At 36.1% G+C, this 26,632-nt stretch overlaps 1 protein-coding gene across 1 annotated transcript in view; it reads left to right on the plus strand.

The window, feature by feature from the left end:
- The window catches only part of ARHGAP42 (Rho GTPase activating protein 42), a 309,795-nt gene that overhangs the window by 145,631 nt on the left and 137,532 nt on the right, over positions 1–26,632 (plus strand). The gene's annotated exons all lie outside the window — the stretch shown is intronic.

Here is a 26,632-nt window from a genome sequence, read left to right on the forward strand (position 1 = left end):
CTGACCTCATGATCCACCCGCCTCGGCCTCCCAAAGTGCTGGGATTACAGGCTTGAGCCACCGCGCCCGGCCGCCATATACTTTTTTTCATCCTAATTATTTAGTCTTCATTCGGTTATAAGTAATATGGTATATATTTATATATAATCCATTGGATCCCCAGTTTATACAATTGGTAATTGTTCTTTCTGACAATTATCTTCTTCCCTGATTTAAGCCAGTCTTTGCCAGGAATAAATCTGACTTTGAATTTCACCAGTGTGTTTGAATATTTCTTATCACATGATTAACCATGGAATTCCAACTCACTCTACTCCTACAATTATCTAGTTAATGTGATAATGAAGCCAGCCAAACAAGGAAATCTCTTTTGAGATTTTTGGGTAATTTATCAAAATCAAGACAAAAATAGCAGATAAGAGCATACTTAATATTAAGAGTTACAAGTCATTAGAGCTTTGAAAATGACTCATGAGAAGTCAGTCAAATCTCATCCTCTTACAGATGAAGAAACTCAGATGGGTTTATTGACTTGCCCAAGATTACGCAGTTATTAGTAGAATTTAATCTTCTGATTTCATAATCCAAATCCTTTTCCCTAATTGTTCACAGATCAATTCTTAGTCTTCTATGTGAATGGAATTTTCTGTTAACTAAAGTAATATAAAGTGGTGGTTTAAACTGTTACTGCTACCTGAAGGTAGATTAGAATTTTACATTATGCAGAGCTTTTTAAAGGTGGAAGACAAAATTTTCCATCATGAACAATCAACCCTTTTACTAGATGAAATGTCAATTTCTATGTCTGGAATTGACCAGGCAATATTTATGACATAGGAAGAACTCTGAATTATAGGAGAAATATGAAGTGTAGTTGGAAAATATCAAGTTTGAATCAGTAGGAATCTATGTTTCATTGTTACCTCTGCTTTTTCTAATAATTTAAAATTAGATAAATTCTGTTATAAAATGATGATGCTGTAAAATTTTTCATGTATCCAAGCTTTTGCTGTTTGCTGAAGAGTGGTTAGGTTTCTTTTTTAAATATAAAACCTAATTTGAGATGTGTACGGTTTTTATTTTTTTTTAGGTTAACTAAATGAAAGATGTCAAAATATACATTCATTAAAGAAAACACTAAGCATATATAATGTCTGGAACTTAAACACCTCACTATTATTTTCAGCCTGTCCTTTTTTTTTTTTACAACCAGTTTTGAAAGTTATTGATTACTTTCTGCTTTCTAGTCTCTGGAGGTAAATCATATCATGCATAAATGACTAGTTCTAGCAAAATATTTTGGGTTTTGGAAACAGAAATAATTCTTATGTCATGAAGACAGGAGTGTTCAAGATTGTAAATTTCTCATATTTTCATTGGCAGTTACTAAAATATTTATATTTTCTTTTGAAATAATTTTAAGTTATAGAAATATTTCAAGAATAGAAAGAACTTTCCTATATCCTTCACCATTTTGCCAAATTTGCTTTACCACTCTTTGTCTTGAGACTGTTTCAACCACCATGCTTTTTTTCTACCCTAAATATTTAAGTGTGTATTTTGTAAGACACAGATATTCACTTACGTTCCTGCAGTGCAGTTATCCAAATTAGGAAGTTTAGCACAGGTAGACTACTGTTACCACTGAATTTTTTGTTTTTCAAGTTTTGCTAATTGTCACAATTTTGTCCTTTACATATACATATTTTTTTCCTCAGCTTTGGACATGAAAATCTGGAATGGTTCTGTCGTCCATAAGGCTAGTTTAGGTTTTGTCTTTGTCACAAAAAAGAATTTGGAAATGAGATCACAGTGAAAGTATAGAAGTTTTATTGTGGAGTGAGAGCAAGTACACAAGAAATGAGTGCAGGCATGCTCAAAAGAATGGGCTGCCTGCAAGGTAGTCAGGGCTTACATACTATGTGGATAAGCATAATGAAGGTATGGGATATTTTATAACAGGGGGAGAGGTTTTCCAGGAAATGCACAGGCGGTTCCCAGAATCTGGGTGTCATCCTTTTTTTTTTTTTTTTTAAACTAAATATGCTTAATTTGGAACTGTCGTCGTATCAGGTGCATGAGGAGAATGGGAGGTATTTTCCATGGAAATTTTATGATAATAGGGGCATAATGCAGCCAAGGGTCAGCACTCAGTTAAGTTTTTGGCCATCTTGGATTTAATTAGTTGTGGCTGTTTTTGTTGTTGTTGTTATATTTTTATTTTCGCCTAGCAGGATGTCTGCAATTTGTTTTCACTGGTGCAGTCTGTTGTAACAGGTTTTTTTGTTTTTTGTTTTTTAAACTAGTAGATGGGTCCTGTGCTAATCTGTTTGGCTCTGTTTGTGTTGTTTTTAGCCGCCTAAAAAAAATTATGTCCCATTCCCTTGCTAACTGCCTGTCTCAGTCCTGGGTCTGTCTGTCTTTGTTTATTTGTGTGTTTCCCATTGCATTGACATCTTTGAAAAGTTTGGGCTAGTTATTTTGTAGAAATTTCCTCAGTTTGAGTTTGTATGATACTTCCTTCTGAATAAATTCCTGCATTTTGGGCAGGAATTAAGGCACCTGGCGTTGCTTTCTCATTACTGTTGATGTAAACTTTGATCACTTGATTAAAGTGGTATCTGCCAGATTTTTCCACTGTGGCTTTACCTTTTCTGTTTTTGAAATTAGTAAGTCCTTTGTGAGGAAAGACAATGTGTATAGACATTATTTTTTTCAAACTTCTGCTCATCAAGCTAAAGATACCGTAATTATAACATGATAGTGTAGGCTGGGCTTGGTGGCTCATGCTTGTAATACAAGCACTTTGGGAGGCTGAGGCAGGAGAATTGGAGGAGCTCAGGAATTCAAAACTAGCTTGGGTAATGGTGAGACCTTGCCTCTACAAAAAATCAAAACAATTAGCCAGGCGTGGTGGTGTGTGCCTGTGGTCCCAGCCACATGGGAAGATCACTTGAGCACAGGAGGTCAAGGCTACAGTGAGCCATGATTGTGCTAAGACCATGCCTCAAAAACAAAACAAAACAAAAACACCAAGGAAAACAAACAAAAAGAACCATGATAGTGTTAAAAAAAATCTACATTTAACCCGTTTATAGGGCATATAATGCTTCATTGAGGATCAATTGTTGAGTCATCAGTCACTGACAGGGGCAAAAAATATAGTTGTGGTAGTTGACAGCCCAGCTTAATTCTTAGGAAGGCATTTCAATTCCCAACCTTTTTCAGTTATTTAGCCTTGCACTAACTTCCATTGTTGAAATTATTTCTCTTAGTTTTCTTAGTGCCCCAATGAAATTATAACTTTTTTTTTTTAATAGGACAAGGGCCATCCATGTATTATATACTACTTCTATGTATTATATGCTCTAGTATATATACTGCATATCATCTACAGAACACAGCTATAATATGGCAGCCTCACATCCCTTAATATCTGGAAAGGTAGTGAAGGCTAATTCAGTTCTTATGAATTAAATGGAGAGTGACTTGACAACTCTTGGCCAGCCATTCTTAGTGATATTTGTGTTCCTAAGATATAGCAGTATCTGCAAATCCTAAATCTGTCTTATCAAGATTTTATGATCTTTTAGATCAGTGATTAATGGAAGACAGTATCCTTTTTTTAAATAAAAAATAATGGCCTGAACTTTTTCTGTAGCCAATAAAGGTGAGTGTGAATGACTATCACCATGGCAGTGTTGGAGTTATCATTCTCTAGTTAAAACACACTATAACTTCCACACACCAGCTAAATGGAAATGCTCTTGACAGGATCTGCTGTGAAGAAAATGGAAAGGAGTAACATGAGGATATGTGGAATAAGTCCTGAGATGGATTAGAGTAAAACCACCATTGGCCCAAGGGCAGAATTGGATACCACTACAGTAAAGAGTGACTGATTAGGCAGTGTATTCAGTTTTATGTCAAATAATTGGTGGTTGTTAGATGTGAGGATGATCTGGCTGTGACATCTGTCACCCCATTGATTGCCAGGGTTGATTTGGCTGATCTGACTGGCTAGGCTGGTGTCCCCTTCCACTCTCACCACTCCATGCGCGTCCCTTCCAAAGCTGCGTTCTCAGTCGAAGAGGATGACCATCCCCAATAAAGGAGGACCAGTCTTCTGTCAAGGGTATATGAGTAGCTGCACTCCCCTCCTAGAACCTCCAAGCTTTCAAATAACTGGTGATTCTTAAGATACAAGGAGCTAACTAGGGATAGAATGATTTCCCAAACTTCTCCTAAAAGGAGACTATAGTTCCAGACCATACTGTCAACTTTTAGATGCGTGGTGTGACCCAGAAAGAGGCCTGAATTTTTATTTTGTGAGACTAGACTTTGAACCAAAAGTAAAAATATGAACTAGTCTTCAAATTAAATGATACCTAGGGCTTATAAAGACAGTAGTGTAATGCTTGGAAAAGGAAAGAACTCTTGAAAGAATGTATTGAATATCTGTATCAAACATGTCCTCCATATTCTTTTAAAACAGCTAAATGTTTCTACATTTCCTACAAATGGTGCGTCCCCTACACAGTAATGTCACAAAGCAGCTCTTCCTTAGTTCTTTGCCTTGGGACACCCGAGGTCCCTGCAACACTTTTGTCAGTAACAGTGATTTTCTATTACTGGAATTTTCAAAGAGGGGATTAAGTTTGAAAATGTTCCTCTGTCCCTTCAGCATTGCTTCCCAGACGTGACTCAAGAGATTGTTCAAGACCTATCACTTTTGAGTATTAAGGATATAAGGGGCTTGATATTCAATGAGTAAAATATATAAATCTGAATTATCTAAATTTAGAATGTGAATAATATGAACACTTAGTATTTAGTGTTAATTTCCTTTAAGTTTTTTGACCATGTAATTTGATCTTGGAGCATATCAAAAAGGGTACGTATGACCAAGATCCCTCACCACCCCAAAATCACAGATGCTGCCACTTGGAAGGGTTAAAAGGAAAAAGGAGAGGGATTTATTTTAAAGCAAGGTAATTGAAGCCTTCTGCTTTTAGCATTCCAATATTTTTATAGTATAATTCATGTAATACTATCCATTTCTGATGACGCACCTAATCGTTTCTTAATAATATACAGGAGTGTTTAAAGTTATACCCAAATTTGTATTACATTGTTGATAAGTTATCACCGAGTGAAGAAGAACATCATTTCACTTCAGTTCAGCTAGGTAAAAGGCACTATGTTAGTGCTGGGTCTGCTATTAAACAATTGTAAATTTTATCTTCTTTGGACTTCAGTCTCCTTACTCCTAGAAAGGATAATATTAGCTATGATTATTCTCAATGCTCCTCCTTAGTTCTAGATTATTTTCAATATAGTATAACTTTGACATGTGAAGAATAGATTCACTTTATAGGTATGCCATGAAATACAGTCTCTTGATATGTACAGTTTTGTGTAATGAAGCATTTCCTTTATAATTAGATGACATCAATTGTGGTAAATGTGAGGCACGACTCAGGTTAATTGAAGTACAAAAATCCTTTCTTTCACCCTGGAAAGAAGTTGCTTTAACCTTGTTAGCTCTGGTCAGTGTAGAATCATAGATAAAAGCTGCACATATTTGGATTTACTTGGTGAGTTATTGACAGTTAATACCAAAGAGTTTTTCCATTTTTTTTTTTTTTTTTTTGCTGTTAGTTTTTGGTTTGTTCAGGAGTTGAGTTCAATTTAGGGGCAGAACTTCCCCTCATCTCTCAGTGGATTTCACTGTTCTTTGCAGTGACAGTGGCTTTAAAAACCTTGGAAGTATAACACGTTTATGAATAACAATGGCATGTAGTACAAAATCTGGAGCCAGTTGAGATAGAATATAATTTTCATCCTTTATTATTATAATCACATTCTGCATTTCTGTGGTAGTCAACAGAGAATTAAATCTAAATTTCATACCATGGTTCTCAAGACCTTTGGTGCTGTGTACCCAGTCTTTATCTCTGACCATTTTCCATTGCCTTCACTAGGCTTTCATCATGCTAGCCTTCTTTTCATTTCATCAGCTTGTCTTAGGGCATTGGCACTTGCTCTTCTCTCTGCCCGAAAGTCTTCTCCCAGATCTATAAGTAGAGGTTCGAGTGGGGTAAGGAGTTCTTGTAAGTCATGCCAGAGTTCCAAGGTATCTCCTCACTGAGGCTTTGCATATCCAGTTTAATTCAGTGCCCACTACTGCCGTCATTTTTTGCCACATCAACTTATTTTGTTTTCTTTGTGACTCCTATCATTATCTGATATTATCTTGTTTATTTTTGGCTTATTTGTCTGTCTTCCTGAACTATGTAAACAAGCTCCAGGAGAGATTTGTATTACACCGTAAGTATTTGCTTGAAAATGACTGAGTTGCAGGCATTAATTAATGAATTATGGCCTAGTGGCTAAGATTGAAGTATTGCAAACTAAGCCAAAAACATCTAGCTTCAGTTTACCAGAACTTCATTTGTGAACAATTTTAAGTTCTCACCTGAAAGGTTATGACAAATAATAGTGTGTGTGTTGCTTCTGATTGGACAGCAACCTTCATTGAGCATACACCTATATATAGCTCCTACATTCACCATCGTCTAATGCATAAACTGAGAAAGGAAGCATTATTACCATGTTACCTAGATATGAACTTGATCTACCATAAAGTCATCATTAGTTCAAATGAGTACCTATTCAAGTTTTGTCATGCAGATAGATATAGCAGCAACTATTTTTTTCACCAGCCCAATTACTTCTCTCATTAAACCATCCATGACACTGAAAGTCCCAACATTGGATTATTATTCTGTCTTACATTTTCCCATACAATTAGCTTCCAGGACTCAAGAAGCATATTAGCACCTGTCAGTAAATCAGTGTGATTTATCAGAATTACTAGTTGTTAGGAAGCATGGAGCAAGGTCTTCATGAAAGAAGCCATAGAAAATCATAAGGTTTTATTGGTAGGCCAAAGAGTGCGGTAACGATTGGAAATATTTAAAACTTAGGTTCCTTGAGAGCTCTTTAAAAACATGCAAATAAATGGAAATTAAATAACCTGCTCCTGAATAACCATTGGGTCAACAATGAAATCAAAATAGAAATTAAATAATTCTTTGAACTGAACAACAATAGTGACACAACCTATTAAAACCTCTTGGATATAGCAAAGGCGGTGCTAAGAGGAAAGTTTATAGCCCTAAATGCCTACATCAAAATGTCTGAAAGAGCATAAACAGACAATCTAAGGTCACACCTCAAGGAACTAGAGAAACAAGAACAAACCAAACCCAAACTCAGCAGAAGAAAATAACCAAGATCAGGGCAGCACTAAATGAAATTGAAACAAAAAAAAAATTACAAAAGATAAATGAAACAAAAAGCTGGTTCTTTGAAAGGTTAAATAAAATGGATAGACCATTAGCAAGATTAACCAAGAAAAGAGAGAGAACATCCAAATAAGCTCAATTAGAAATGAAATGGGAGATATTACAACTGACACCACAGAAATACAAAAGGATCATTCAGGACTACTATGAACACCTTTACATGCATAAAGTAGAAAACCTAGAGGAGATGGATAAATACCTGGAAAGATACAAAACTCCTAGCTTAAATCAGGAAAAGTTAGATACCCTGAACAGACCAATAACAAGCAGTGAGGTTGAAATGGTAATAAAAAAGTTACCAACAAAAAAAAGTCCAGGAACAGGTGAATTCTTACTTATTTCTACCAGTCATTCAAAGAAGAATTGGTACCAATCCTGTTGACACTGTATTTCACCAGATAGAGAAATAGGGAATCCTCCCTAAATCATACTATGAAGCCAGTATCATCCTATACCAAAACCAGGAAAGGACATAACCAAAAAAGAAAACTACAGACCAATATCCCTGATGAACATAAATGCTAAAATCCTTAACAAAATGCTAGTGAACCAAATCCAACAACATATCAAAAAGATAATCCACCATGATCAAGTGGGTTTTATACCTGGGATCAGGGACAGTTTAAAATATGCAAGTCAATAAATGTGATACACCACATAAACAGAATTAAAAACAAAATAAATCACATGATCATCTCAATAGATGCAGAAAAAGCATTCAACAAAATCCAGCATCCCTTTATAATTAACCCTCTCAGCAAAATTGGCTTACAAGGGACACACCTCAATGTAATAAAAGCCATCTGTGACAAACCCACAGCCACCATAATACTGAATGGGGAGAAGTTGAAAGCGTTCCCTCCGAGAACTGGAACAAGACAAGGATGCTCACTGTCACCACTTCTCTTCAGTATGGTACTGGAAGTCCTAGCCAGAGCCATCATTCAAGAGAAAGAAATGAAGGGCATCCAAATAGGTAAAGAGGAAGTCAAACTGCCACTCTTTGCTGATGATATAATTGTGTACCTAGAAAACCGAAAGACTCCTCCAAAAAACTCCTAGAACTGATAAAAGAATTCAGCAAAGTTTCCGGATACAAGATTAATGTACATAAATCTCCTGTATACCAACAGTGACCAAGCTGAGAATCAAATCAAGAACTCAGTCCCTTTTACAATAGTGGAAAAAGAAAATGCTTAGAAATGTATTTAACCAAGGAGGTGAAATACCTTTACAAGGAAAACTACAAAAACTGCTGAAAGAAGTCATAGACAGCACAAACAAATGGAAACACGTCCCACGATCATGGGTGGATAGAATCAATGCTATGAAAAGAACCATACTGCCAAAAGCAATCTGCAAATTCAGTACAATTCCCATCACAATACCACCATCATTCTTCACAGAACTATAAAAAAAATCCTCAGAGGACATGATTATATATTTAGAAAACCCCATTGTCTCAGCCCAAAATCTCCTTAAGCTGATAAGCAACTTCAGCAAAGTCTCAGGATACAAAATCAATGTGCAAAAATCACAAGCATTCTTATATACCAGTAACAGACAGAGAGCCAAATCATGAGTGAACTCCTATTCACAATAGCTTCAAAGAGAATAAAATATCTGGGAATCCAACTTACAAGGGATGTAAAGGACCTCTTCAAGGAGAACTACAAACCACTGCTCAGTGAAATAAAAGAGGACGCAAATGGAAGAACATACCATGCTCATGGATAGGAAGAATCAATATTGTGAAAATGGCCATACTGCCCAAGGTAATTTATAGATTCAATGCCATCCCCTTTAAGCTACCAGTGACTTTCTTCACAGAATTGGAAAAAAGTACTTTAAAGTTCATATGGAACCAAAAAAGACCCCGCATTGTCAAGAGAATCCTAAGCCAAAAGGACAAAGCTGGAGGCATCATGCTACCTGACTTCAAAGTATATTACAGGGCTACTGTAACCAAAACAGCACAGTACTGGTACCAAACAGAGATATAGACCAATGGAACAGAATAGAGCCCTCAGAAATAATACCACACATCTACAGCCACCTGATCTTTGACAAAAACAAGAAATGGGGAAAGGATTCCCTATTTAATAAATGGTGCTGGGAAAATTGGCTAGCCATAAGTAGAAAGCTGAAACTGGATCCTTTCCTTACTCCTTCTGCAAAAATTAATTCAAGATGGATTAGAGACTTAAATGTTAGACCTAAAACCATAAAAACCCTAGAGGAAAACCTAGGTAATACCATTCAGGACATAGGCACGGTCTAGGACTTCATGTGTAAAACACCAAAAGCAATGGCGACAAAAGCCAAAATTGACAAATGGGATCTAATTAAACTAAAGACCTTCTGCACAGCAAAAGAAACTACCATCAGAGTGAACAGGCAACCTACAGAATGGGAGAAAATGTTTGCAATCTACTCATCTGACAAGGGGCTAATATCCAGAACTTACAAAGAACTCAATCAAATTTACAAGAAAAAAACAAACAATTCCATCAAAAAGTGGACAAAGGATATGAACAGACATTTCTCAAAAGAAGACATTCATACAGCCAACAGACACATGAAAAAATGCTCATCATCACTGGCCATCAGAGAAATGCAAATCAAAACCACAATGAGATACCATCTCACACCAGTTAGAATGACAATCATTAAAAAGTCAGGAAACCGGGTCCTATTGTGGGGAGAGGGTAGGCGGAAGGGATAACATTAGGAGATATACCTAATGTAAATGATGAGTTAATGGGTGCAGCACACCAACAAGGCACATGTATACATATGTAACAAACCTACACATTGTGCACACGTACTCTAGAACTTAAAGTATATAAAAAAAAAAAAAAAGGAAAGGAAAAAAAAAAATTCTCTAAAAACAAAAAAAAAAAAAAAAAAAAGAAAAGAAACCTAAAATTCATATGGAACCAAAAAAATAGCCTGCATAGCCAAAGCAAGACTAAGCAAAAAGAACAAATCTGGAGGCATCTCATTGCCTGATTTCAAACTATACAATAAGACCATACTCACCAAAATAGCATAGTACTGGTATACAAATTGGCACATAGACCAATGGAACAGAAAAGAGAACCTGGAAATAAAGCCAAATACTTATAGCCAACTGATCTTTGACAAAGCAAACAAAAACAAAAAGTGGGGAAAGGATACCCCATTGAACAAATGGTGCTGGGATAATTGGCAAACCACATGTAGGAGAATGTAAATGGATCCTCATCTCTCATCTTATGCAAAAATCAACTCAAGATGGATCTAGGACTTAAATCTAAGACCTGAATCTATAATAAAAATTCTAGAAGATAATATTGTAAAAACCCTTCTAGAGATTGGCGTAGGCAAGGATTTCATGACCAAGAACCCAAAAGCAAATACAATAGAAACAAAGATAAATAGCTGGGACTTAATTAAACTAAAGAGCTTTTGCATGGCGAAAGGAACAGTCAACAGAGTGAATAGACAACCCACAGGATGGAAGAAAATCTTTACAATCTATACATCTGACAAAGGACAGAATGTACAATGAACTCAAATCAACAAGAAAAAAAAAATCCCATCAAAAAGTGGAATAAGGACATGAATAGACAATTCTAAAAGGAGATATACAAATGACCAAGAAACATATGAAAAAATCTGAACATCACTAATGATCAGGGAAAAGGAAATCAAAACCACAGTATGATACCACCTTCTGCAAGAATGGCCATAATCAAAAAATCAGAAAATAGTAGATGTTGATGTGGATGCAGTGAACAGGCAACACTTCTACACTGCTGGTGGGGATGTAAACTAGTACAGCCACTATGGAAAACAGAGTGGAGATTCCTTAAAGAACTAAAGTAGAACTACCATTTGATCCAGCAATCCCACTACTGGGTATCTACACAGAGGAAATGAAGTCATTATATGAAAAAGATACGTGCACATGCATGTTTATAGCAGTAAAATTAGCAATTGCAAAAACGTGGATCCAACCCAAATGCCCGTCAATCAACGAGTGAATAAACTGTGGTATACACACACACACACACACACACACACACACACACACACACACACACACACACAGTGGAATACTAGTCAGCCGTAAAAAGAAGTGAATGGCATTGGCAGCAATCTGGATGAGACTGAAGACTATTATTCTAAGTGAAGTAACTCAGGAATGGAAAATCAAGCATTGTATATTCTCACTTATAATTGGGAGCTAAGCTATGTGAATCCAAAGCCATAAGAATGACACAGTGGACTTTGAGGACTCGGAGGGAAAGGGTGGGAAGGCAGTGAGGGGTAAAAGACTACAAATTGGCTACAGTGTATACTGCTTGGGTGATGGATGCACCAAAATCTCACCAATCACCACTAAAGAACTTACTAATGTAACCAAATGCCACCTGTTTTCCAAAAACCTGTGAAAATAAAAAAATTAAAAAATAAAACTTAGGTTTCCTGGCTGCATAGTTTTTAGTGAGAGGAGGTGGTAATGGTAAACACACTAGAATAAAGGCCAGACAAAGACTACTCAGAGATAAAATAAACACACTCAAATAAAGGCTAAACAAAACCTACCTAGGGGTGGCTAAAGAGATAGAAGCTTTTGAAAACAGATTTTATCCACTTCACAGCATTACATAGGCTTGCCCTTGTTTTCACCTTTTTGCCCAGTTGTCCTAATTGTAATTCAGTAATGTACTTTTGTACCTTAGTAATGTAGATAATATGTTCCCTGATTAGTAAACTCAAAAATGACAAGAAGCTGTGTTTTTGACCCTTCATTCTTCCGAGATTGTTTATCAGCCTAATTGAATTTTTGGCAGAGCCTAGCAAGGCCTCATAAGACAGCAGGCCATTGCTTATTTATTTCTAATAAATGGCTAACGATAGGTTATTTTGCCAAATAGCATTTAGCATGCCTATTCTCCCTACTCTATCCCCAGTGCTTCTTCAAGATTCATTTCCAAAATGGTAACTAGAACTAGAATTTACAAAGAAACAAAGTTCCAGAAGTTAATCTCATCTATTCACCTTTTAGAAGTAGAAGTAAAAATTTAATGAGGTAATTAACCTTTTGTTTTTGTATGTAATAAAAACCTGTAACCTGGCATGCTTAAGTAGCAGGTGGTCTTCATTTGTTATCTATTAAAATCTTCTCTTTCTCCAAAAAAAGACAAAGGGTATCTTCATACTGAATCCATGCATTTCTGATTTTTCTTTCTCAATGGTTCATCAGAACACCTCACACTCAACTAGGGTATGCATTGTTTGAGACTGAAACTGATATATGAATAAGAAAATGATGTTTGGTTTGTAGGAATGTAAAGTCTGACGTTGTCCATCTTTATCATTTAAGTTTGATTTTGGCATTTTCCACTCTCTAACTTCCTGTCTTCCAAATTCTTTCTCCACCTCCTACCCTACCCCCACTTCCAACCAATAAGCTTATATCAATAAATAACTGTTGGCTAATAACTGTATGCCTCAGATACTGCTCTCATCTTTGGGGGATACAAAAATAAAAGCTGGAGACATAAACATTTTCTCAAAAATACTCATAATCTGGATGGGAAGACACACTGTGCACACTGTGGTCTGCAGAGTACTGGCATCTGCTGTGATAGTCATATGATCGGTGTCCTGTGGGAGTTTGAAGAAGGGCCTTGAGACTTAACCTAGGAATATTAGAGAAAGCTCAGCAAGGAGGTAAAGCTTGAGCTGAGGTTTAAAGAATGAGTAAGAGCGTTCAGATAGGGAACAAGTGGAACAGAGAGAAGGATTGAAGAGGTCCAGAGGGAGCTAGGATTTATAAGTCATGTTACATGGTGGCATGCCAGACCCCTGTTAACTTCAATAGGATGACATCAGGTTCAAGCAGCTAAAGAAGAGACCCAGAGCCAGCACACAAAACATAGGGCTTTATTACTGGGAAACTTACATAGAGAGTGGTCCAATGACAGTGGGATGGACCAGAAGAACCACCAACCCACTTGTAAAAAGCATGCAGGTTACATAGCATTTTCAGTTAACACCCTCCCACTAACAACCTCCACCTGACAATTTTTATTTAACCCAAGGCAAAGGCCTCGATCCCCTGAATGGCTCATGTTCCACTGGACAGGCTGAGGGTTCAGATATTCCACACAGATAAGTAATGAATCTCCAGTTGTCCACTCTCAATTCCTTAGTTTGGAACTCTGAACACACATTCAGGGCATCTGCCATACAGTCTCATTCTCAAGGTATGCTTAAGTTAGGGCTGTCAAGTGCTTCTGCCATGCGCATGGTAGAAATCAAGGCTTTCTCACGTGGGAATGGCAGCAAAAAAGGTTTTTAGGAGGTAAGGAGATGGCTTTTCTTTCAGGGCCCTTGGATACTGGGCTAAAGGAAGTCCTTTTCTGTTGAAAGTTGTGGAGAGACGATAAACGCTGGGGAGTGAAATACTGTCCATTTAAAGAGAACATTCTGGCATCTGTGTGGAAAGTTAAATATAGGTGGGTCGTGAAACGGAGTGCTGAGAGTTGTGTAATTGCTAATTTAACCTGAAGAGATGTGATTGGAGGCAAGCTAAGGTGGTGGGGAGATCCTGGATTGGGTGCAGAAAATGAAGGAGAGGCCTTGGTCTAGGATGACTGGAGAGTTGGCTGAATATAGTGCCATTCACCGAGAGGAGATAAATCAGTGGAGTGGAGAAGGCTGGGACCAGCTTTGAGGGTATGTTTTTGAGGTGTCCGTGGGAGTGGGACAAACCGTTTACAGATAAGGAGCTTGGCAGAAATATCTGGGTTGGAGAAAGCATTATTAAGCTTTCACTTCACCTGATATCTGAAGCATGAAAATGCATTAGTCGATCCATGGATGGAGTGTAGAGTGTTTTCTTATCTTGAAGTGTAAGATTAAGTTGGTTGAGTCTGTCTTTGCTCCTTTTACTCTGCAAAAGAATTCTTGAAAGGTCACCTGAGTCAAAAGGCTGTTAAGATACACCTAGGTGCTCTCATGATGACATATGAAGCAGGGATTGGGAAGCTTTGGGGTAAGGTACACTAATATCATTAGCTTTGTATCTTTGTTACTATGCAAAGCTATTTTCATTTTGATGGTGGTAACATACGTTTCAATTTTACTGTATTCCTGAATTATCTGAGAACATGCATTTTTCCCTCCAGCAGTTTCAGGTTAGTAATTTAGATTAATTAAAATATTCCTTAACTAGTAATATACTGGAATGTGTTAGGACACTAGTAAAAGCAGAAAGTTACAAACAGGATGTGATTATTGACAATATGTTTTGTTGTTAGGATTCTGTGTTTGGGGATCTGGTTAACATGGAGATAAGAAGGAGAGTTTTACAACCAGCAACCGTCGTCCTGCTCATGTAAACTGGGCATCTAAGGAGCTAACTTTTCTTTTTCTTTCTTTCTTTCTCTTTTTTTTTTTTTTTTTTTTTTCCTGAGGTGGAGTCTTGTTCTGTCACCCAGGCTGGAGTACAGTGGCACAATCTCGGCTCACTGCAACCTCCATCTCCCAGGTTCAAGCAATCCTCCTGCTTCAGGCTCCTGAGTAGCTGGGATTACAGTGTGCACCACCACACCTGGCTATTTTATTTTTATTTTTAGTAGAGACAGGGTTTTACCATGATGGCCAGGTTGATCTTGAACTCGTGGCCTCAAAATGTAACTTTTCTTTCCCACTAGATATAGTAGATATCTCTTAATTTTTTAGGAGGAAAAAGAAAGAGAAGCAAGCAGTTTTTCATGATTATATAGGATGATTCAGGTGGCACGTGGCATAGCGTTGCTGCTTTGCCTTATTATCTGATTGTACGCATCATGATAAGTGCAGGAGAGTCTGAATGTCTCAAATGTCTCAAGCTGTCTGGAAGAAAAGTAGTTTTCAAGCTTCATTTTCTGGAGAAGAATCTTAACCTCATAGGCAGTTCTATGAACTGAAAGTAATTCAAGCCATGGCCTCAGGGTAAGACCAAAAGAGGTCAGATGTTAATGATTTATTAAATGATTGTATTTTCTGTTGGAACATACTTTTCACAGATAAGGAAAAGTGTAATTTTTTTAATGTTGTTTGTCATATGTTTTAAAGAGAATTTCTCTAGTATTGACATATCACTCATTCTTCACATGATGTAAGACCTCACATTAAGGGCTGAAAGAGGCTCTTTACTTCCTTGGGTAAGAAAGGCTTTTGACAGCTGTACAGTGTGGAAAACTGGCCCATAGTTTATGACCAGATCTGGATTTGGAAAAGACCAGGGCCGAGAGTTAAAACATATGGAACTTATTTGGGAAGTAATTCTTAGCTATGACTAAGAGCCTGTGCTCAAATGCCTGGGAAAGTTTAAAAGAAAATCTTTGCAAAATAAATCATATCTCTTGTTTGCTAAATTGTAGGACGTAGATAACTTTTGGGTATTCATGGACTTTGTATTCCGTGTTAAAGCTCTAAAGTTTTCTCTTTTAATTAAATTTTTTTGGTTTTATTTTTAACAACACTGTGATTAAATTTGCTGGCTTTTTCAATCAAGGAATTATTTATTTAAAAAGATTATTTTTTCTTCCCCCTAACTCTCAGAGGTCCTTAAAATGTTCACATCCAAACAGACACTAAGGGGGTAGTTTATAGTAAAGATATACTATGTGTGTTTATTAGCTTCTGGTGCTGTTTTTTCTTAGCTGTACAAGTTCCAATTACAATGTTTCCTGTGTTTATTTATATCGAGATAGCATGTGACATAAACATCCCAAGTAAGTGTTGTTCCAGGGAAAGTGAACCAGGAAAAGGTAATGTTATGATGCTTACGTTTCTGAAGGAATATCCCTTTTTTCTCATTTCTCAAACTTTAATTGGGTAGAATTATGTGTGAGAAATGCTCCTCCTTTAATAATCTCTTCTTAACCTTCCTGTAGCCGTGCTGATCCTTACCTCACCATTATATTATTTCAAGTAAGCATTTCGTAAGCCAAGAACAATCATCATTATTCTACTCAAGTTGACTTTTTATCACACGTGTAAACATGGCATCAGCACAATTCTGAAACTGTGTTTGGGGATGCAATAGAGTGTGTATCACTGTTCAAAAAAGATTTTAATAGGGAAGATATACACTTTTGAAGGTTTAGAAATTAGAAAATACGAAAATAATACGTAAGCTACATGGTTCCACTGTCACTTAAGGCTCCTAGGCTACAGATCTATACAGGATATTACTATACTGAATACTGCAGGCAATTGTAACACAATGATAAGCATTTGTGTATCTAAACATACTAAACACAGAAAAGGTAATGTGTTGTACTACAATGTCACAACAGCTGTGACATCACTAGGTGATAGGAATTCTTCAGCTCCATTATAATCTTATGGGTCCTCTAGTATATGCAGTCTTCTTGACATATGTTGTGTTGTGGTCATAATGTGGCTGTTATGTTTTATGTATTTATTCAAAAAACACCTATATTAAACAACAAATAGTGGTAAAGAGTGCTAACTACACAAGATCTCTTTTATCTAGTTATTAAAGCATCTCTTTTAAACATGTACCTATTAACCTATAACATTTCCAATTAAATATGTCTTTTCCAATATTGAAAAGATTAAATTCGTTTGTGCTTCTTTACACTTAAACTTAATTTTATACATGTAAGACTTTCTGGTTTCTGAGCTTCCCTAGCAATGCTGGCGCAAACTTCTACTCTAGCACTGGTGACGGTTTTAGCTTCACAAGTCTATCTGGTAGATAGTAGCTTTCTTTCTTTCTTTCTTTCTTTTTTTTTTTTTTTTTTTTAGATGGTGTCTTGCTCTGTCACCCAGGCTTGAGTACAGTGGCAGGATCTCAGCTCACTGCAACCTCCGCCACCCAGGTTCAAATGATTCTTGTGCCTCAGTCTCCCAAGTAGCTTAGATCACAGATGTGTGCCACCATGCCTGGCTGATTTTTGTATTGTTAGTAGAGACAGGATTTTACCATGTTGGCCAGGCTGGTCTCGAACTCCTGACCTCAGGTGATCCTCCCACCTCGGTCTCCAAAAGTGCTGGGATTAGAGGGTGAGCCACTGCACTCGGCCAGGGGATAGTAGCTTTCTGTGGTGCTAGGCTGTGAAAGATTCTAAGGATGAACCTGAACACCGAATGAATGATCACAAAACGTTAACTATAAACATTATTTGCTAACAAGAGCAACAGCATTCATGGTACATGCCATTTATATTTAGTTATGTGTTCATAACATTTCAGTCAGCAATGAATCACATACATTATCTTGATCCCATAAGATTATAATGGAGCTGAACAATTCCTATCGCCTAATGACATCATAGGTGTCTTAACATCATAGTGCAATACATTGTGTATTTCTGGTGATGTCAGTGCAGACAAATCTGTGCTGCCTGTCTGCAGAAGTATGGCACATAGAATTGTGTATAACACATAGCACTTGATCATGATAATGAATACCTTTGTTATTGGTTTATGTATTACTATACTTTTGATCATTATTTTAGAGTGTATACTTCTACTTATAATGAAGTTAACCATAAAACAGTCTCAGGCACGTTCTTCAGAAGGTATTCCAGAAGAGGGCATTGTCATTGTAAGAGATGACAGCTCCATGTGTGTTACTGCCCCGAAAACATTCTATTAGGGCAAGATGTGGAAGTAGAAGATGGTGATATTGATGATTTAACCTTGTGCAGGCCTAAGCTAATGTGTGTCTTTGTATCATCAAGTAAAACATAAATTTTAAATAGAAGAAAGTGTATAGAATAAGGATATAAAGAAATAAAATATTCTTATAGCTGTATAATGTGTTTTAAGCTTTGACAAGAGAGTCAAAAAGTTAAAAAATTAAAAAGTTTAAAAGTAAAAAATTTGCCATAAGCTGAGGTTAATTTATTATTGAAGAAAAGTATTTTTTATAAATTTAATGTAGTCAAAGCATACAGTGTTTGTAAATTCTATAATCGTGTGCAGTAATGTCCTAGGTTTTCACGTTCACTCACCACCCAGTCACTGACTCACCTAGAGCAATTTCCAGGCATGCAAGCTCCATTCATGGTAAGTGCCCTGTACAGTGTTCCGTTACAAAAAAATGTTTTACAACATATTTTTACTGTATTTTTCTAGGTTTAGATATATTTAGATACACAAATACTTACCTTACCACTGTTAAAGTTGCCTACAGTATTCAGTACAGTAAGGTGCTGTCCAGGTTTGAAGCCTAGGAGCAATAGGCTGTACCATATAGCCTAGGTGTATAGTAGGCTGTACCATCTAGCTTTGTGCAATGCATTCTACAATGTTTGCACGATGACAAAATCGCCTAAAGATCCATTTCTCAGAACACATGCCCATTGTTAAGCAATGCGTAGTTACATATTTGGCTCCAGGCAGTGGTAGATTGGGAAAAACTGGCACTCAGGTGCATGCATACATGTGGCTATGTATGTGTGAGAAATCTGATTTGTAGAGCTTGCTGATTTTCACGGAGTAAATCCTCCCACCTTGGCTGATTTCAACAAAGGTCACTTACCCAGTGTGGGTTGGGAAGAGATGAGCACAAAGGCCACTATGAGCCTGCTTTAACACACCACTGGCCCCAGACCTAATTTTTCCTAATTTCTCCCTGTATTAGTTAGATCATTCTCTCCTTTGTTTATGTACATCTGTATCCTGCATAATTCCTTCCTTCTTTCCCTCTTCTCTCCTGTCCTCCTCTTTATTCCCATTCTCCCCCACTAATGTACAACTACTATAAGAAATTTAAGAAATTGCATATACACTGGGTATCTTCCATTTTTCTTAAACATTTGGCAATCTGCTATTATTGAAATACTGGACAATTATGATTATATTAACATTCAGCTACTAAAATGCAATTGCTATAAAATATGACTGGGAATTTAATGAATTTTATTTGCTTTTAAACTGGCAAAGGCTATCAGAAATTTGCTTAAATTCACAAATGAAGAATTTATAAAAGATGAATGATTTTATTTTTTTCAATCCAAAGATACTCTTAGTAGGGAATACCAAGAAGGATAGAGCACAATTAGCAAGAAGAAATAGCATTAAGTGGGAGGGAGGGAGTGATATAAATTATCACTTTGCTGAAGCTCCCTCCCCTTGCTCCCATACACAAAGCCACTTTCCCCCACTCTAAGTTAGGGGTTAGAACATATAAATAGAAATACTCTTGAGGCCCTAACTAGCTCGGCTTGGGATGTACGATGTCTCTGATATTTGAGGTGGGAGAATGGGAGGAGGTATATTTTCATGAACATGAGGATATTGACATAAATAAGGCAACTGTGTTATAGGAATATTTTTGGCCATATTAACAAACATAGGAACATCACTGGAGTGGTCTAGTTGCGCCACCAGAGGTACAAAGTTCAGCAGACCCTGATGTTTCCTTAGAATGTGCAAAGGTAGAGAACCGGCTGAAGTAACCTCACCAGTATCCCTGAAGAACATTTTTACCTAGTCAGATGCAGGAGTGAGTATTTAACCTGTTGGAATGAAACAACTTCAGGGTACTACGTTTCTTAAATCTCCCTTTGAGAATACAGGTTCTGAATGACATAACTTAAATATCTTCCTTGTGTGACCTTTGAGTTAATATGGTCTTTTAAAAAATTCTATAAAATTGCTTTCTTAAATGCATACCTTTTGGTCAAAATTTAAAAAAAAAAAGTATGTTTTTAAAAGTGAATGTATATGCAGGTCATTTGGAGTATTATTTTAAGCAGCTTTTAAGATGCCAATTCTAATTTGACCTTTCACATATCTTGATATTTATAGTTGAAAAGAAGTTTGACTTTGTTTTCTGTTTTTAGCCTCCAGTATTAAAGGGTTATAAATGAAAAAGCAGTAATTAGGCTGGTAATAAATAGATAAGTGGGGAGGCAATATGTTATGGTTATGTCTGGTATTTGAAAATGTTTCTACAATACTTAAATGTTTAAAAAGTATTCTTATTTTAATCCCCCATTAGAGATTGCTGAGTAGAAAGGAATAAAGCAAAAGTAGTTTAAGAACAAGAAAGATACAATAAATAACCTACTTTTGTGGTTCAAATAACTAGTACACAAATAGTTTAATTTGTTACCACCTAGAGTTATGATGTTAATTGCATCACAGTGGATTATATGAAATTTTACAATCTACTCTCCTCTCCCACTTTCTCTGCTAGATTCTGTGAAAATGGTCAATTCCTTCTTGGTTGCATGGTTTTCCATTCGTCCACCTTATGAGTATAGATGGTTTTATTAAAAAATAGCAAACTTTAATTTGATTTATATATTCGTCACTAGTTATAAACTCTAGAAGTAGAGAGATTGTTTGCCATTTTACCCCTATTAACTACTCTTCTGCAGTTAATAAGCTTTGACATCAAGTATGTGCTAGTGAGATATCACTTTTATACTAAAACTCCAATAGCAGCTTCCTAATTCGTTGAAAAAAAAATCTAGAGCACTGCAGTTGGCCTACTCAAAAGAAAGAATTTAATAGGCAATTAATGCTTTATTAATAAATTCTTATGATCATTAGACATAAAGTAAAAAATTTCACCTTTGTAAGCAGGCCATGAGATAAGGACATATTATCATCTTTATTATATAGAAAAGGAAACTTAGTTTGAGTAACTTGATCAAGATTGCATAGTTGTCATGGTTAGGCCAATTAATTAAAAATAACTGGGAGTATTCTCCTGAGAGTGTATTGCTTCTACTTATCTTCTGAAAAAGAAGAGGGCATTCTCCAGAAACAATTCTCCAGAAACTTAAGTTAATTTTCCCAATATATTTCCATAAGAAAAGTATTATTGCTGATAAAAATTGAGAAAGATGAAAGTTATATTAAATTCAAGTAAGAGTTATATCTAACTGATGAGGTCCAATGGGGTGGGATCCATAGTGGAACTCTGTCACTAAGTAGATCCAAAACATTCAAATGCTGAAGTAGCAAGTGACATTGAAGTCAGAATTAAATGAATGACAAGTATCCAGATAGCCTTAAATAGCACTTGTTTTTAGATGGCAGTATGTTTTTTTTCAGTCATTTGCTCACATTAAAGGGTATGAAGTAATATGTATTTAATCTTTGACTTCTGATTATTTATTAATGCAAGATGTACTCATGTGTCCATCCTCTATACCTCATGTGAGTTTTGGCCATTGAGATCTAGTTTAGTAGTGCTGTGGATTTACTGACCTAGAGAAGAATGTCTATATTATGTAGCTGTGGAGAGTTAAATTGGCCAGTACCTGGGAGTGAATGCCAGGCTAGCACCCCAGTTCCCCACTCCTTGCCAGAGCTTCTTCCTAAGAAGCTGTTGAGGAAGGAGGAACTAGATACAGTTTGGGATAAGGCAGAGAAGAGATGCTTGCTTGTAATCAGTCAGAAATTAGAACTGTGATGTGATTTTCAGCTGTGATGTGATTCAGTTGTAAATATGAATGGGAAAATAATCCATTCTTTTACATCGAAGACTGTGTAGATATCTTCTGCATTGATTATGATCATTTCACTTATTATTACATACCTTTATGGTCTTTCCACTTTGTATTGATTTTTTATATTGCCATCTCAACAGGAAATTATTTTTGCAATGAACTCTACCATTTATGTTTTTTGTCGTAAATAGTGTAGCCTATTATAGCCTTAAGCAATTGCTCTAAATAGTACTTTAGAATATCAGAAGTATTGCTTTAAATAGTACTTGAAAATATCATTAAATCTTTGCATCAAAACTGAGTGTTTTATTGCTTTGAAAATGAGAGGTAAGGAACTGTAATTTTTCGGACATTCTGATGTTAGCTAATGAGTTGCAAGATAATGGGACATATAGTCATTAATTAGTGATGAGCTGTGACTGGCACCAATATCACTGGATTTTAATCAAAACCTGGAAAGGGAAGAAGTGTAAGAATAAAATTGTTAAGAGATGTACCTTTCAGATTTATTTTATTCCATTGCTACCTCTTTTTTAGTGAATAAGTGTGACAAGATTATCAGCAATGAAAAGCAAGCCCTGGAAATTCCTAAAAGATAGCATTTGAAAATGCATGATCCCTAGAAAATTATAATTTGTGATTATGTGGGGGGTAAAAAAGGAAATCCAAACATATTTGGAGAATCATTCTTCAAACCACATGAAAACGTTTCTAGCCATTACTTTTGAATGATTTATGTGCACCCCCTTGTGGCTGTTTATTAGAACCACTTGAAATAGCAAAAGAAAGTAACAGGAAACTTAATTGCCTGGCTTAAATAACCTACCCACAGTTAAAATGCATGGTAAATGCTATATGGCGAAGTATTACCCAGTATCAGATTTGCTTTTCTTCTACTGAAAATAAGTGAAATTACCAGTAATTGTTTTTTACTTTAAATGTGAACCAATATCTATAAAAATAAGTTGCTTAAAGCCAAGGTTTAGGTAATGGCTAGTAATTATAAGTTAATTGTTACTTAATTACCATAATAAGGCATCTTCAATAATTTATCTTATCAATATCTAGGGAGAGTATTAAAATTTATTTTGTATTTTTTCTAAAGCATCTTAGTAAGGTCATGCAAAGTTGCACATTCCACAGATATTATGGGATCCTGAATCTCCTGAACTTTGACTTGATTTTTCCCCCAAGTATTACCCTTCTGGAAGGAATTTCATCAAGCTTGTTTTGTGAATCCGGATGAAAGAGTTCCGTGTGAGCGAAAATTGCATTTCTCTAGATTTATTTTTTAACTTTTCAAGGTTTGTCACCATAGTTGTACTCTAATTCACATTTTAAATAAGGGTTTTCTACCCTCTATATGACATTTTCCTTTCTTATACAGTAGCAACAGTAACTCTTTTAATCCTACCAAAATTTTAACACCTTCTTGACTTCAGGATTTCTTCAGACTTGAAGGGTTTAATCTATATGAGTGACCACTGTGTAGGGATAAAAGTCATGTATTCCCAGGGGGAATCTATAAAGATGAGGCTCACAAGCAGCCAAATTGGTTTGTAAATCCACTTAGTGCCCTTTGAGTGTTGGCATTTTCCATTTTGATCTCTTGAATTTAAATTTACATATTGTGAACAGCAGCCACTGACTGCATACAAAAGTGGCATCATATTTCAGAGGTAGAGCCAGGCATTTGTTATAATGGTTTATGGAAAAACGTGGGGTTATCTACTACTGCTAGGCCTCTGGATAAGTTCTGTTATTAATCTGGATTTCAATTTCTAGCTTTGAATAACTACATTTTAAATCATTTAGGGGAAACTGTAAAGACTGCTTAGGACAGTTATGAATACAGAGTAGACATTCAATTCTTTGAAGAAGTTAACATTTATTGAGAGCCTTCCATGTGCAAATCTATGCTAGTGATTTTTTTCAAAATAATTTATTTTGCTTTTAATTTTTATAAAAACTTTAAGAAGTACAGGGATGAAACACTGTGTGTTATCAGTTTTGGCACTGAGATTCAAATGAAGCTGAGTCGAACTTTAACATTCATGTTTTTAATACATTCCAGATCATTTTTTAGATGTTTGATTTCATTACCCATAAAATATTGACTTTAATCTCTATATTGTGAAGACCTTAGTGTAGTATTTGACACGTTAGAAACACTCAAGAAATCATTTCTGTTGTTCTTTATCACCCTGTTGGATGTTTTCACCCCCTTCATTTTTTTTTTTTTTTTTTTTTCTGTTTAATACCTTTGCCACTTATTTATTTCTTCCTTTAGTTTCACGGTAAGAAAATGGGAAAAGAAGGAAAAAAAAAGCAAATCCAAATAACCCAAGAAATGTGAAAGAAATAGAGATAGGAAATTATACTTAGCCCACAGGGTGGTGTTAATTATTCTGTTTTGTTATATCATCTGGCTTTTGCTTTATTTTGAGGTCCTATGTATGTAACAACAAGAGAGGGGGTTTAGCAGAGATGTAAACCATTGGATGTGAATGTGAGTGCCAAGGTCTTAGTATATGACATCAGCCCATCTACTGCCTTTCACAATCCTTTCCTTCCCAATAAAAAACATCCATTCATATTTATTAGTTCTGCCAATGTGAGATGGGATTTTCTGACATAATATTTCTTTGAGTTTTTCCATGACATCAGATGTAATTGGAACAAGGTGAAATTAATCGTTGTCTTTATTCTTTCTCTACCAAGCATACTCCCTACCTCATTTGCCCCAATTTTGATGTGTTACCAAAGTTCCAGTGGCTGAGGCCAAAACCTTAGTTTCTCCATTGATTCCTCTCTCTTTCTCCCTCTATGCAATTTGTCATTGAGTCCTTTTGTGTCTTCTACAGAACTGTCTCTGGAATTCCTGCTATGCATCTGTCAGTACTACAGGAACCCAGCCTCGTTCCTTATCACTTCCAGATTTGAATTTCTCTCCCAGCCATTTAGCTGGCTTTAAATACATTAGCTCATGCTTGTGAAGGACTTATTGCAATTTCCAGCATAAAGTAAACATTCAATGAATAGTAGCCTTTATTATTGCTATTATTCCAAATTACACAAAAGTACTGATGATACTGTCTTTCCCCTTATGCAAACTTAACTTTAAAGGTGGAGTCAGCTTTGTATTGCATCTGTACAATCTGGATACGTGTGCGCATGCGCGCGTGTCTGTGTGTGTTTGTATGTATGTAATTGGGGGTTTTAATGAGGGCAAAGAGGTTTTAGAGAGATAATTAAAAGTGAGCTATTTTACTGCTATTTCTAATAATCTCTTCCCAGTAGGATGCCTGCACAGTCTATCTGGAGGTATGTCTGTCTGAGCTCACAAATGGGGATTAGGTGATGGATGTCAGTGGTATCTCCAGTTGGCCCTCATTGTCTGGGACAAGATTTTTTGTCTATTAATCTAATTTGTACGCTTTCACAGCATAAGATTTTGGTCTTCTTTTCAAGATCTGTCATTCTCATTTTTCTGCAAATCAAAGATTAACAGGATCATGGATAGTGGTGTCAACACGCTAGTTTTTATTTTTTATTTTTGTATATTATCTGTGTGCATTTTTAGATGATGGACTTTAAGAAATTAAACTTGGCCGGGCGCGGTGGCTCAAGCCTGTAATCCCAGCACTTTGGGAGGCCGAGACGGGCGGATCACGAGGTCAGGAGATCGAGACCATCCTGGCTAACACGGTGAAACCCCGTCTCTACTAAAAAATACAAAAAAACTAGCCGGGAGAGGTGGCGGGCGCCTGTAGTCCCAGCTACACAGGAGGCTGAGGCAGGAGAATGGCGTGAACCCGGGAGGCGGAGCTTGCAGTGAGCTGAGATCCGGCCACTGCACTCCAACCTGGGCGACAGAGCGAGACTCCCTCTCAAAAAAAAAAAAAGAAAGAAAGAAAGAAAAAAAAGAAATTAAAACTTGACTAGAGATAAACCAGTTTAATGAAAATAAGGAAAGTGACACTTTCATTGAAATGCATATATTTTGATACAATCTTAAACTTACAAAACAGTTAGAAAAATAGTACATGGAGCACCTGTATACCTTTTAACCTATTTTAAAGTAGAATAATATATTTTAAAAATAAGAGTTTTTCTCTCTTTATCCTGGTATTTGCTAATTATGTAATAGATTTTGTTCAGTTGTCATAATCGTAGAACAAATTATAAATTTTGTAACTGGGCCTCCTCTTTATTTTAATGCTTTCTAAGGCTGTTTTTTAAAAGAACATCCCCTTCCAGAATAATGGTATCCTTAGGAATTTCTGTCTGCTTGCATTCAGTTGCTGGTCTTCATATCTTGCACTCCCATTGCAGTAGTCTTACAGATCAATATGAAAAGATTTATTTGTTTTAAAGTTTAAGTAAATTTCAATGTGGAATTGGGGCTAAAATATGTTTTCATTGAAATGAAATCAAATACTATTTTAGTCAAGTTGGAAATATTATGAGAATGTTCAGGCAAACCTCAATTCCTCATTATGAGGAATCTAATTAAATAGGGGAAAAAATAAGCCTTATTTTGCAGCTGTAGAATTCTACCATTCTAATGGCAAAATGGAAGAGCTTTTATATGGTTTAATTTTAAAATGATGCTTGAACTGGCTACATTAAACCAGTGTAATTATAGGTATTTGTAAATTTAATACCCAATGTGCTGTTTCTTAGTTAAGTTTTAGAAGAAGAAATTTAAGTATTCAAACCAAGATTTCACCACAACAAGTACTTATTTTCATATTTTTCACATTGTTATTAGGA

This window comes from Theropithecus gelada, chromosome 14 (assembly GCF_003255815.1).
Source record: "Theropithecus gelada isolate Dixy chromosome 14, Tgel_1.0, whole genome shotgun sequence".
Taxonomy (NCBI): domain Eukaryota; kingdom Metazoa; phylum Chordata; class Mammalia; order Primates; family Cercopithecidae; genus Theropithecus; species Theropithecus gelada.